Source organism: Chroicocephalus ridibundus, chromosome 1 (assembly GCF_963924245.1).
Source record: "Chroicocephalus ridibundus chromosome 1, bChrRid1.1, whole genome shotgun sequence".
Taxonomy (NCBI): domain Eukaryota; kingdom Metazoa; phylum Chordata; class Aves; order Charadriiformes; family Laridae; genus Chroicocephalus; species Chroicocephalus ridibundus.
Window position 1 is genome coordinate 90,749,496 of NC_086284.1, and position 12,620 is coordinate 90,762,115.

The window sequence follows — 12,620 nt, forward strand, 5'->3', positions numbered from 1 at the left end:
GGCGCTAAACTGCTTATTGGATTAATACCAACATACTGTGCCTGTTAGCAGCAGGTTTGAACCTATACCATGATCTCTGTGGCTGTCAATAATCTTGGATTGAACATAAAGACAAATGTTGGTTTTCCTTAACACATGGGTCTACACGGTTTGTTTTTTGAGGTAAAGGTGAGAAATCACTAAATATTGCAGTAACAGATTCATGGAAGCTAATATACGAAGGGGTGTTTTGGACTGTGAGAGAATATATGGAAAAAGTAAAGGGTTAAAGATGTGTATCAGAAGTAATAATGTGATTTTCAACTTGGATAACTGTGACCTCATTCTTTCAGGGGGAAACATCAGGAAACAAACAAACTAACCAACCAGTCAAATTGGAAATTTTGTTTTTAGAGCCATTTAGAGGAAAAGAAATATACTGCAATCAATCTGAGTTGCACCTACTGAGACATCCATAAATCAATCAGATTATCTCAATGGAATTGAGAGTCATTCCCCAAAGCCCTAAATTAGGATTTTCACAGGTGTTGGTATTGAAATACTCCTGGAATTCCACAACTACTACATGCTGCATTCCCCAAGACACATTTGGAATTCCTGTCTTGGATGCAAATATACTCCATGAAGTCAGAACATCATTGTCAACAAAAACGTGAGGCACCTGAGAAAACAAACAAACAAACAAACAAAAAAAAACAGATAAAGGGCTAGAGGGAAGGAGTGAGAGAGATTAATCTAAAAAGTAATGAATATGAACAGCTTTGATTGATAAACACCGAAAGAGTAGATAGTGAGAGGGGATACTTGCTGGTATATCCAATTACATTCCATTGTTGCTGCTGGCATCTAAGTGAGAATAGCATAAATATCTAAAAAATTCTGAATTGTATGAAATGACTGTAAGTAAATAACTAGATTATGAAAGAGAAAAGCTAAGAATAACAAATTTAGTGTATGGAAAGGTGATGAAGGATACTGAGACAGGTGGGAGTGTAAATGAAGGCCTTGTCTTCTTTGGCAGCACCTCAGCTTCTGCTCTTCACAGAACTAGATGGGTAAGAACTGACAGTCAGGTCTTGCAATGGAGGCAGGATGCAGCAGCAATGACCTTGCTGCTCCTGGCTCCCCTTTCCCTGTGATTTTCTGAAACAGCAACACTTACTATTCCCTGTCTCAGAGAGTTGCATGTACCTGTCTCCCTATTCACAGCAGGCATTCCTAACACGTGTTTTGATATGTTTATCGTAATGGTGCTTTACTGGTTGTGCCAAGGCTATGCAGCTCCCCAGGCTCTGATACATGGCCTCCAGCACACCTGGGGCTGTGTGTTCACCAGCTGCGCCATTTGGAGTCCATGATGCACTGGCTTCGATTACCTGTTGGCTGCTTGAATAGCAACTTGAACATGTATTTTGAAGTTAAGGTAAGTCAGTTTCTCTGTAAAAATTAATTAAAATACATAATGTTAATTCGAAGTTTTCAAAAACTTCGAAGAAACCCAAAGTTCAAATATCTCAGTACAATGTTAAGATAAACCCCATGTTTCCCAAGTTTTCTTTTGAAATTGTAGGCACTAAATCACATGGTTTCCATGTACCAGGAAGCACCTTTTAAAATAAACTTTGGAACTTGAAATGTAAATAATTGGTGTATTTCACTGGAATCACAAGTTAAAGCTGAAGTTTTTTCTAAAGAAAAGTATCACAAAGAAGTTTATTTCCACCGAGCACAGAAGGATCTCTGCAGTTTAGATTGAGCCTTCCGTACAGTAAGATTTTCAGGAAAATCAAACCCGAAAAGCTGTGATTTTTGTCTGTGACAGAGACCAGGAACCTTCTCAAAGGTCAATGTTAAAACATTCAGAAGAGAAAAACTGGAATACCATGCCTTTTGTTGTTAAAATATTATAGAAGAAGTGAAATACTATTGGTTTTCTGCAGATTTTTAAAAATTCTATCCTTCTTCAAACACTTATTACAACAGTGTCCTGGTTCCGGTGGGGATAGGGTTAATTTTCCCTGGTATTCCATGCCATGGGAGCCACGCCCACCCTGAGCTGCCGGGGGAGGGGGCAGGAAGTTGCTGCTTAAAAGCCGGCTGGGGCGTCCCGGTCCGGCTGGTCGGCGAGCGGCAGGGAGCGGCGGTTCCGGTTCCGTAATCGCGTTTGTATATTCCCCTATCCGTGTTGTTATTGTTGTTGTTTGCCTGTTCCCTTTGCTGTTCTGTTAAACTGCCTTTGTCCCAACCCAAGAGTCTTGCCTTTTCTTACGATCCTTCCTGTATTAGGAAGGCACGTGCGAGCGGCACGTGGTTCTTTGTTGCCATCTGAGGCTAAACCACTACAAACAGATACAATCTAGAAACTGAGCTATTTTCCTATTCCTGCCAAAAAAGTGAAAAAAACCACACACAACATACAGACTAGATGTTTCAGGTTCTGTAGATTTAGTGATGTATGACAGCAAACGTGATCTTTTGAGATACTGCAAGGTAATCTGAGGTGTTAATGTGTGCAAACATGATGTGAACTCTAGACTGAAGTTCTCCAAATAAATTCTGTACTACCATCTTCCACAGCTTTCTGATGTATTTGGATGTCCACAAAACACATAATTTTTTACTGCAGTTTTCTCTACTGATAATGTCAGTCAGTTTCAGCTATTAATATGTTTGGTTCCAGGTATCTGAAAGCCTGGATATCTATAAATAAGACTAACAAATGTATGCCTACACTGTGCCAAACAGTGCCACCAGGCTGCTCTAGTACTTCCCTGATTCCTGTGCCAAGGTCATTAATAAAAATATCAACCAAGCTTTGCTGAATTGAAGAGCAGTTCTTGAGAAACATCACTAATAACTTCATTTCAACGTAATATTTTTTCTTTCAGTACCCTTGAATGTTGACCTTTTAGTCAGGCCCTTTCCTGTGTCATAATTCTTTCAGTGATTTTCATCATTTCCTTCTTAATTAACAAGTTTTCTAATGGGAGCTTTTATAAAGTTTTACTGTTGTCCAAATAATGAGATTCACTGCATTTCCTCCTAAGAAAAAAAGTCCAAACAGTTATCCAAATAAAAATATTACATCTAGGCTGCTAATATGTCTTTCTATTTCCTTCTATTTCTTTCATTTCCTCACTCCATCAGCACTGGCTGGCACGGAAAATGCTTCTGGACGTCACATGCATCGTGGTTGCACAGATGCTCAGCCCTTCATTCAGGTCAGGGTTGCATTTGCCCCTGCACAGAACTGTATATTACTGATGTCAGAATAACGAGCCTTGAAAGAGCCAAGATCACTTCACTGTCTTTTTAAAGTATAGATGTTCCTGAGTCTGCAATTTCATGCACCAATTGTTTCAGATTTCTGAAATGGAGATTACTTAGTCCCTTCCCTCACTCAAGAGCATTATAGTCTTTGAGCTTCTTTCTATGTCTTTTGTGATAATTTCCATTTCCATATTCTCAGTCTTTCTCTCTTGTCCTAGGTGCAATAATCATTTTTCTTTCCTGTGATTTTCTTCAACAACAATGGAGAAGCTATTGAATCTGAGGTACATTCCAATTTCATTTTTAGTCATCCTCTATCCTCTAAGTTTAAAGCAGAGGTGCTTTAAACTTAACCCTAACCCTGCTGTTGAGAGCCTTCTTTTCCTTTTCTCTTATCTTTTTGGCCAGGGACACCTTTGATGTTTTTTGTTTTACTGTCCTTCCCAATTTCAAATTTAAGATGGCTTTTGCTTCCTGATCCTTAAACATAGAAAATTACCAAATGTATTTTTCCCTCACTGATGGTAGGCTCTCTGTTAAATAATTCTGAAAGGATATTGAAGATAAGGAATGACATCCAACCTCTTTTCCCTTTCCTCCTCACCCTCCTTTGGAAATCAAAAAGTTCAATTACAAATCCACATTCGTTTGGTCTTTCATTTAAATGGAATTATTTCATGAACATTAAGTTCATGGTTAGTCCACACAGTTTTTCTCTCCTCTTGGATAGTCTTCCCATCCTCTTGGGATGGGCTGTGATGAAAAATAAACAATACAGCTGTCCCAAGTAATATCCTAAAGCTGCATTGAAATATATATGCATCTAAGTTTCACACCTACATAATTATTGTTTACCTATCTGCCCCCAGCACTGGTTCAGGAATCCAAAGGCCACTCTGTCATCTGAGTTTTTCAATAAGCATCAGTGAGAAAGAAAAAATCTTTTCTTTGCATTAAAAAAAGAGATACATCTATGCTGAGGATTGCATAGAAGAGGGGAATACTTTGTATGTCCCAACCCCTCCATCCCCCTCAATTAGTTTCTAACCACATGTTTCCCAAAGAAGACATAAGCCTCATATGGTATCTCACTATAGTGTATGGTGTTTGATATTTTATGAAACAGTTTGCCATTCAGCTGCCCTCTAATCATTACTGCAAGTGTACATTTCTTCAAACAAATGAAGCGTTTTACGGGAAGACCATGCTGCATCAGCTATCAATTTTGTAGCTTCCGACATTCACACAAAATTGTCAAAGAACTCAATTCTGTTGCTCCTAGAATGAACATAATTCATACTTCAGGAAAAGAAGGCTCTCAACAGCGGGGTTAGGGTTAAGTTTAAAGCACCTTAACTTTAAAGGTTCTAATTCACTTTTTTATTCCTTTGCATTGCCCTTGGCATTCTCGAGGTTTTACCCAGGAGAGCAGAAATTACACTTTTGGAAAGCAGACATTACTTGCTTTTATCACTAAAATAACTAATTAAAACAAAACAAAACAAAACAAAAAATCCTAAATACACGTCCTTTCTAGAATATTTACCTAGTAAAACTTTTTACTAAGTTTGAAAGTTTAAGCCAAGGTCGTTCATATGCTTTTGCAGGGAAGACGAGAAAGGACAAGCTTTATTTTATTTTTTTTTAATCATTTTAATAGGATCTGCATAATTCAACCTTCCTAATCTGACCTAAGCATTTTTTTGGACACTCCAATATTCACAAATGAGGAAATATTTGCAAGCCTAGTATATCTTGGTATCTTTTGTGAACAGGCATCAGGTTTCTAATCAGCCATTCTTAAACCTCTCATCAATTCAAGGATGAATTTCCTCCATATATTTCTTTCACAAACTGTGTGAAAAACCCTCTCACTTGCACGGGTAGCACTAAGTTGAAGACAGACATCATAGTCTTCATTTTAACATACATATAGTTGGATGTTTGTGAAAAAGTTTGACAATTGAAACAGTTCTTGCAGCTCCATACACAACAGTCACTACCTTCAAATCATGGACTCCCTTCCTGTCACCCAGGTGGGTTCTTGAGAACCGCCACAAGAAAGATTGTCCTACTTAACTTACAAAGCCCATGCTATTTTTGGACATACAACTTTGCCATCTGTTTTCTATGGAATGAAAATCTGAGATTTTTCCTATTGTCCTAGTTTCAGCTGGGAAAGAGTTAATTTTCTTTCTAGTGATTGCTGTGAAGGGAACGTCAATAATGCATATACTTTTAGTCATTGCTAGGCAATGTTTACACTTTTCAAGGACTCTTTTCAGAAAGAAAGTAGCTATCCCCTTGGAGAGAAACAAAGGTATCCTGAGAAGAATCCTCATAATGATCACAGAAATCACAGAAACTTCAGAGTTGGAAGGGACCTCTAGAGATCATCTAGTCCAACTCCCCTGCTAAAGCAGGATTGCCTAGAGCACATTACTCAGGACTGCATCCAGGCGAGTCTTGAAAATCTCCAGAGAAGGGGACTCCAATGATGATACTCTCACCAGAAAAAGATGACATTCACCTAGTATGGATATTCCAAGGAAATTGGATCAATGAATTAGCCACCTGGATATGACACACAGACATTATTTTTTAATGTTTAAAGTGGCATCCCAAAGGATGTCTAGACAGGCTAAATTTATCATTCCACCTGCCTGGCAAATTGAAGCAGAGTAAGATCACGAAGGACAGCAGTTTAAAAGAAAAACAATGAAGTGTTCATTCTAAAATGAAAATAGTTTTTATACAATGGGTCTTCTTTGATCCAAAGAGTAGGATATCCTACTCTAGTATTTTATTTATTGCTATGACACCCCACATTTTAATGTAAAATTTGAGTTCACAATTTCGAATGAGCATCAGAATTTTGCAGATATTTTCCCTCTGCAATTTTATCAGACATTTCCCTTTCAATTTTAATTTTGTACTTTGCCTGTGTAATTAATATTTCTGCAACAAGACATAAAAAAGTCATAACATTAGTGCTACGGGAATATTCCAGTTGGAACATAATAGTTGACATTTTTTTATAAAACATTTTAATATGTGGATGCCTTAAAATTATGTGGTTGTTAACAAAGATACTACAAAGCTTAAAAGGCAGGAGCTAACGCACATACATTCATCCCTCTGATTCCAAGTGTAAAGCAATAACAGTAAAAGTATCTATTTCACATGTGTTAATGATTCTATTTTCATACTTTTTTTTTAATGCAACTTGCTATAAACATTTTTGGAGCGTAGTAGGATAGGTAACATGTGGTAAGATTATATTATTAATTACCAAGTACTGATCAAGTTAAACAACTACGCACATTTTTAAAATCATCATTCATAAATGACAACATTTTAAGGATCTTCTGTTACTTAGATTAAGAGAATCATAAAATTATTGGATAATTCAGGTTGGAAGGGACCTCAGGCGGTCATCTAGAAAGCAAGATACCTTTACTTCTAGTTTCAAAATTTAGGTGTATATATTTGAGAATAAAATCTTATTTACAAATCCTGTTAGAATGGTGGAACACTGTCTTTTTCTATATAGCAATACAGGAATACTATTGCGTATTGTGCAAATAAAGGAGAGATTGTGCTTCTGTTTAAGATGAAGTAGCAAATCCCATTTGGCTTCTCAGCTTGGTTTGTTTCTTAAGATCGATTGACGTTCTCTACTTGTTTGGAAATGGTCTCCTCCCCTTTGCGTGCAGGTGGTCTCTCTGAAGCAAACAGAAGCAGCGTTTCTTTCTGTGAATGCCTCTCTCTACCTATAAGCATATCTTCTTAAGGTAACTCTTCTACAACTCTAAACCCTCATATTTTAGTCAAATCTGGTTGACAGTCAGTTTCTGAAGTTATACGAGTGGTAATATGTCAACAAAAATGGAAAATATAAACACATATTTTCTGATAATCCCAACTATTTAATTTTGACTGTCAGATTAGAGTGCCAATACATAAAGTTAAATCTGAGCTGTGTCCTGAGGCTTTGCTGATTCCCAACAAAATACCTGAGGAAAGCAGCTTGAAAGCTGTGTGAGAACAGAAGATCAACAAGCTACGTAGTACTGTCTTTGTTACACAATGAAATGAGCCCTCTTATCTGATATGACGCTCAAGAAAAAGAGACTTGCTGACAATGCAAGATGCATTTCTTTCCATTAATACAATAACTGTGATCATATATTCTGTTTGGGAACCCAATTCCACTTCTCCACTGCATGTATGAGCATACCCAGTCTCAGTGAACTCTGCACCATGTTCTGCATCATACTCCATATTGTTATGTGGAATAGCCAAAAAGAATCCTGCTGCTAATGAAGAGATGTGCTTACAGGAGGATTCATGGTTATAGCCTGCAGGCAAGAAAACAATATTAAGAGTAAAGAGTGTCATTTAAACCTTAAGGGTTACTGAAGATTGCTGAAGTAAAATGACTTTAAAGGGCTGAGTTAAGAACTATGGTTGTAAAGATGTAACTAAAATATATTTTTCCTTAAGTGATTGCGTGCTTATTTCTGTCATCTTTCCCAACCCATTTCTGTTTACTTCATAAGAGTCTATAAATGATTCTGGCAATTCAGTAAAAGCTAAACCTTGTAGCATGTGAAGCCTGAGTACTTTTCCCTTGATCCAAGCTTCTGGCAGAAATAATTTCAGTATAAATTTTTTCCGCTGGAGCAATGTCTAAACCAAATAAAAACTCAGGAACGTTCAGCATCTTAATGGAAAAGCAGTAGCACTTTTCTCAGAGAAAATGAAATTCATCAATTTATCAACTAAATTTATCAACATCAATTTATCTCTCTAAATTAAGTGTCCACAGGATGCCTCTAGTTCCAGGCAATGACAAGGCTCTCTGTGAACCAAATTCCTCAGCATCCAGTGTTCACTTTTCTTGGGAGACTAGGTGGGATGGCTTTTGGTGTGATTCAATATGGCTGCTCCTACTTTATTCTTGAAAAAGAATTCTTTTTGGTGAGGCAGATGGATGTCTGAAGTGTCACTTACATGAACATGCTCCCCTGCCCCGCCCGCCCCTCCCCCCAATAGGATTGCTTTATGCTTTAAAAAAAAAAGACAAGAAACTTCACATGACAGCCAAACAAAAATACCAAACACACATATAACCATATTCCAGGTCTGAAATCTTCCCATTCTTCTGTCTCACTCCTTGCAGGGATGCCCTGATGCATGAGACAAGCACTAAATGTAGAGGCTGGGAAGAAAGGTAGAGGAACTGCAAGACCAATTGTATCAAGCTTTGCTTTTCTACAAGCTTAGAGTGGAAAAAAATTCTGGGATGCTGCAAGGTAATCTGATTGCAAAGGTGAATAGTGACGTTCTTTTCCACAGCAGAGATCTTGGAGCCCCACCAGCTAGGTAAATCAAAATGCAGCTTCCAGGTTGTCCTTGAGAGTATTCTCCAGAACTGTAACTTCAAAAATGTGGGGAGCAAATAGTGCAATCACTAATCTGCAGTGTTAAGTTTTTATGGATTTCCACTTTTCTTTCTCTCTTACAGAAAAAAAAGATTAAGTGTTTATAGGTTCTTTCACCTGAGTGAAATTTGTCTTTCTTTTTTTTGGTTTTTAGGGGGGTTTTTTGGCTTGTGTATTCATGCTTTCCCAAAACAAACTTGTTTTTCTGCTTTCTATTTCTTTTCCCTGTAAAACCTATTCTTCCTCAGTACCCCATTTCTCACTTGTTTATATATGTATAAATAGTAGTTACTCTACTTGAAGGAAAAAGAGCAGACTGCAAGACAGCGTTTTGAGGAACATGGGAATCACAGGAGAGTCGATTCTCCAGCATCCTGGACCATAAAGTTGGTCCCATAGAAAGACTCCTTGTTTTTCGATTGTTTGGGAAGGGCAGTGCCAACGTGCTCAAAAATCATTAGAGTTAATCAAGATCTTTGCCCTTCTAGTGCTTAGAGATATGTGGTTTCAGAAATGGGGCTGTAGTGGGGGCAGTAGTGGGACACGTTTGAGTTACACACATTACTGCTACGTTGGAAAGTTTTTTGGGTAATAAAGATGAAGAAAAAAATTCTAATATCTTCTCATCGTCCCTTGCCAGCAGCGCTGTCTTGTCATGCATGAATTTCTTCCTAAGCAGCACTGCTTCTTCAGTTCCAGTGGCTGGCACAAGCTGTTGTTCTGACTTATTGCTGTACCAAAAGACTACAAATATCCCTTGCAGGATATATCCTGCAAGGAATATTTGCCCTGAAATATCTTTTTGTAAAAAATCCTCTAAGACAAAATAAGACAAATTACTCTCGGACACAAAAACATTCCTTTAAGTGAATAGAAAGCCTATTGGAAGTAAATTAATACTTTCACGAAATTGTCTATGGATTTATTTCTCCCTCAAGACCAATAATAGCAGAGATGATTGAAGCACCGAGGTGCAGCGAGCCACTTTTCAGTGGGCTGAGGACAACTGCTGCACTACAGGAAGGAGAAATGGAAGCTGTTCTCTGCACAGGATCTCTGCTCTGCCTCTCATTAGCTGGTGTATGTGAGTGGTGATGGCCTGAATACTGGCATCCTCCATTATTTTCCCATAAGAAGGGCTTACTGTGATCGCTGCTGCTACTAATGCTTCACAGACTTTGTCTTTATTGCTTCCTTATGGCAGACATAGCCTCCAGATTTCCTCATCATAGAATCATAGAATGGTTAGAGTTGGAAGGAACCTCGAAGATCATCTAGTTCCAACTTCCCAGCCATGGGCAGGGACACCTCCCACTAGACCAGGCTGCTCAAAGCCTCATCCAGCCTATTCTTGAACATTTTCAGGGATGGGGCATCCACAACTTCTCTGGGCAACCTGTCTTACCACCCTCACAGTAAAGAATTTCTTCCCAATATCTAAATCTACCTTCTTTCAGTTTAAAACTGTTACCCCTCGTCCTATCACTACACTCCCTGGTAAGGAGTCCCTCCCCATATTTCCTGTAGGCCCCCTTCAGATACTGGAAGGCCGCTATAAGGTCTCCCCGGAGCCTTCTCTTCTCCAGGATGAACAACCCCTCCTCTCTCAGCCTGTCTTCTTAGGAGAGGTGCTCCAGCCCTCTGAGCATCTTTGTATGTGACAGGCAGCGGGGACCTTGCCCTCCTCCAGCAGAAGTGGGGACAAACCAGCACCCGTAGACCAAAGAGGGAGGGTGGGGAGCCAGGTGAGCCGGGGCTGGGCAAGCGCTGCAGGTCAAACAGACCTGAGGTTCGGCTCTGTAGATAGCTGTGGGTGGGAGGTGGTTTAGGGCTCCCCTCAGAAGCTGAACTGCCATCCTGCCCATATTTCACGTGAGTCAAATCAGTGGAAATGATTGGCAAGCTGAAATTTAACCAGCCTGTGATAGGAAAGGGTAAAGAAAACAAGGGGTCCCAGAGCACTGCTTCAGACGGGGAGCAGGTGGGACGGGGCCTGTTGGTACTCAGACTTCAAAAAATTTTCACGCAGGTGGAAACAAAACGAGTAGTACTTGAGAGTAACCGGGCATTACACTGAGCTGTTGTAAAATAATGACTGGAAAGCAAGCATTTTGGCAGTGCTGTCTGTGAAATTCATCCTTGTGAACAGCTAAAGCATGAAGTATTGGCCATTTGTTTGCAAAGTCCTGCCTCCCTCCCAAAGCTTTTTGTCTTCAACCAGAAGTGCAGCAGACCTCAGGCACAGAGTCCAGCCACTTCCAGAAATACATTTACCACCTGGATTAAAGATAAAAATATAATTATTACAAATCCTGCCCTGGAGATCATGCCAGACAGTATGGTGTTTGAGGACAAGGTGACTTTGTTACTCCCTTTATTTATGGAAAAGGAATAAAAGATTCACTTAATTAAAAATGCAGTCTGTCTCTTAAGGGGACGTATACATATCTTTGCAAATAAGTAGAACTCCTTGGATTAAACCGTGTACTTTATCAATGCATAAGTCTACGGTGCTATTTGTTTACCGTGACCACTCTATATAAAACATAGATACATCTAAATCTTTGTGCTATAATGTCCCCTCACCTCTTACCTAATTATGTTTAGCAACTAGTTATATGGAAAAGCAAAGGGCCATGACAGGCAATAATTTATATGTGTATTTTATCACTATTTCTAACGGATTATTGCATTAAATATTATGAATTAGTCACTTGAAAGTATAGCTCTGTGAGGTAGGAAAGTATCCTCCCTTCTCCTTCCTCCGTCCTAACCAAGTACTTCCAAGTGCACTTTCAAGTGCAGAACTGAGAGATGAAGAGTTCAAATAACTTCCCATGCCATTCCTTTAATGTGAACGAAGCAAGATGTTATTTCAGTTAAGTGTTCAAAACCCCAACCATTTTTCATTTGCAGCAAGTTTCTGGAGAAGAGTCAATGCCTGTGGATCCAGGCTGATATATTCCCACGAGTAAACAACCGCTAGGACGTATTCATAGCTTGCTGTACTCTTGCAATATCTTACTTTACTAGCAGTGCAACTAAACATGAACAGTGTATTTGAGCTAACAGCGGAGAACTATGTCATAAACCACTTTATAAATTATTTTTGTAACATCTATATTATTGATTAGTAAGAGCCCAGTATCCTAACCTAAATAATGACTAGCTAATATGCTGTGATTTCTCCTTTGTGGCTGCATTCCTCTCAGCAGCCTTGGTCTAGATCAGTCTTATTTTTCTTCAGCACCTCTTAAACCAAAGTAATCTTAATAGAACTCTGATCTGATCTTTCATGAATACTGTGAGGTACAGAAGGGCTAAATTACATGCAAACAGATGTTACAAGGCTGGGAATTTGCTATTGCAAGACTCAGTGGGATGAGGCAATTGCATTCTGGCAACTGGCGCTCTCTAGCAAAGCTGAATTTTCATGGAGGTTACTGTCCATTATCTGGGCCACAGTCTTTTGAGTGGATTACAGTGATTACCAATGACAAAACAACTTCCTGTGCATTTGTGGAATTTTCCCAGAGAGGCTAAATCACTTGAGTTCAGTTCCAGGGCAGTAATATTGGAAAGCATAATAGTGTTTTACTACTGGGTTTAAGCAGGTAAAAAAACCACTTGCCTTACCTTTGTACAACTGAAGCCTTGGTAAAACAGATGTTCAATTCTATTCTCTATTTTATGTTTCATACATAGGTTTTGCTTTGATTCAGACTAATAGCTCAAATCTTTATTGCTCTCATAATGGAGAAACAAAAATGTGAGTAATAAGATATGAAAATACTGTGATTGCCTCAAAAAGCAGACATATTTGGTGAATTCAGGTGCTACAGAGAACTGAGATGCCCTATAGTTTACAAGGCAATGTAGTAAAGCCTTTACGCATTTCCCTGT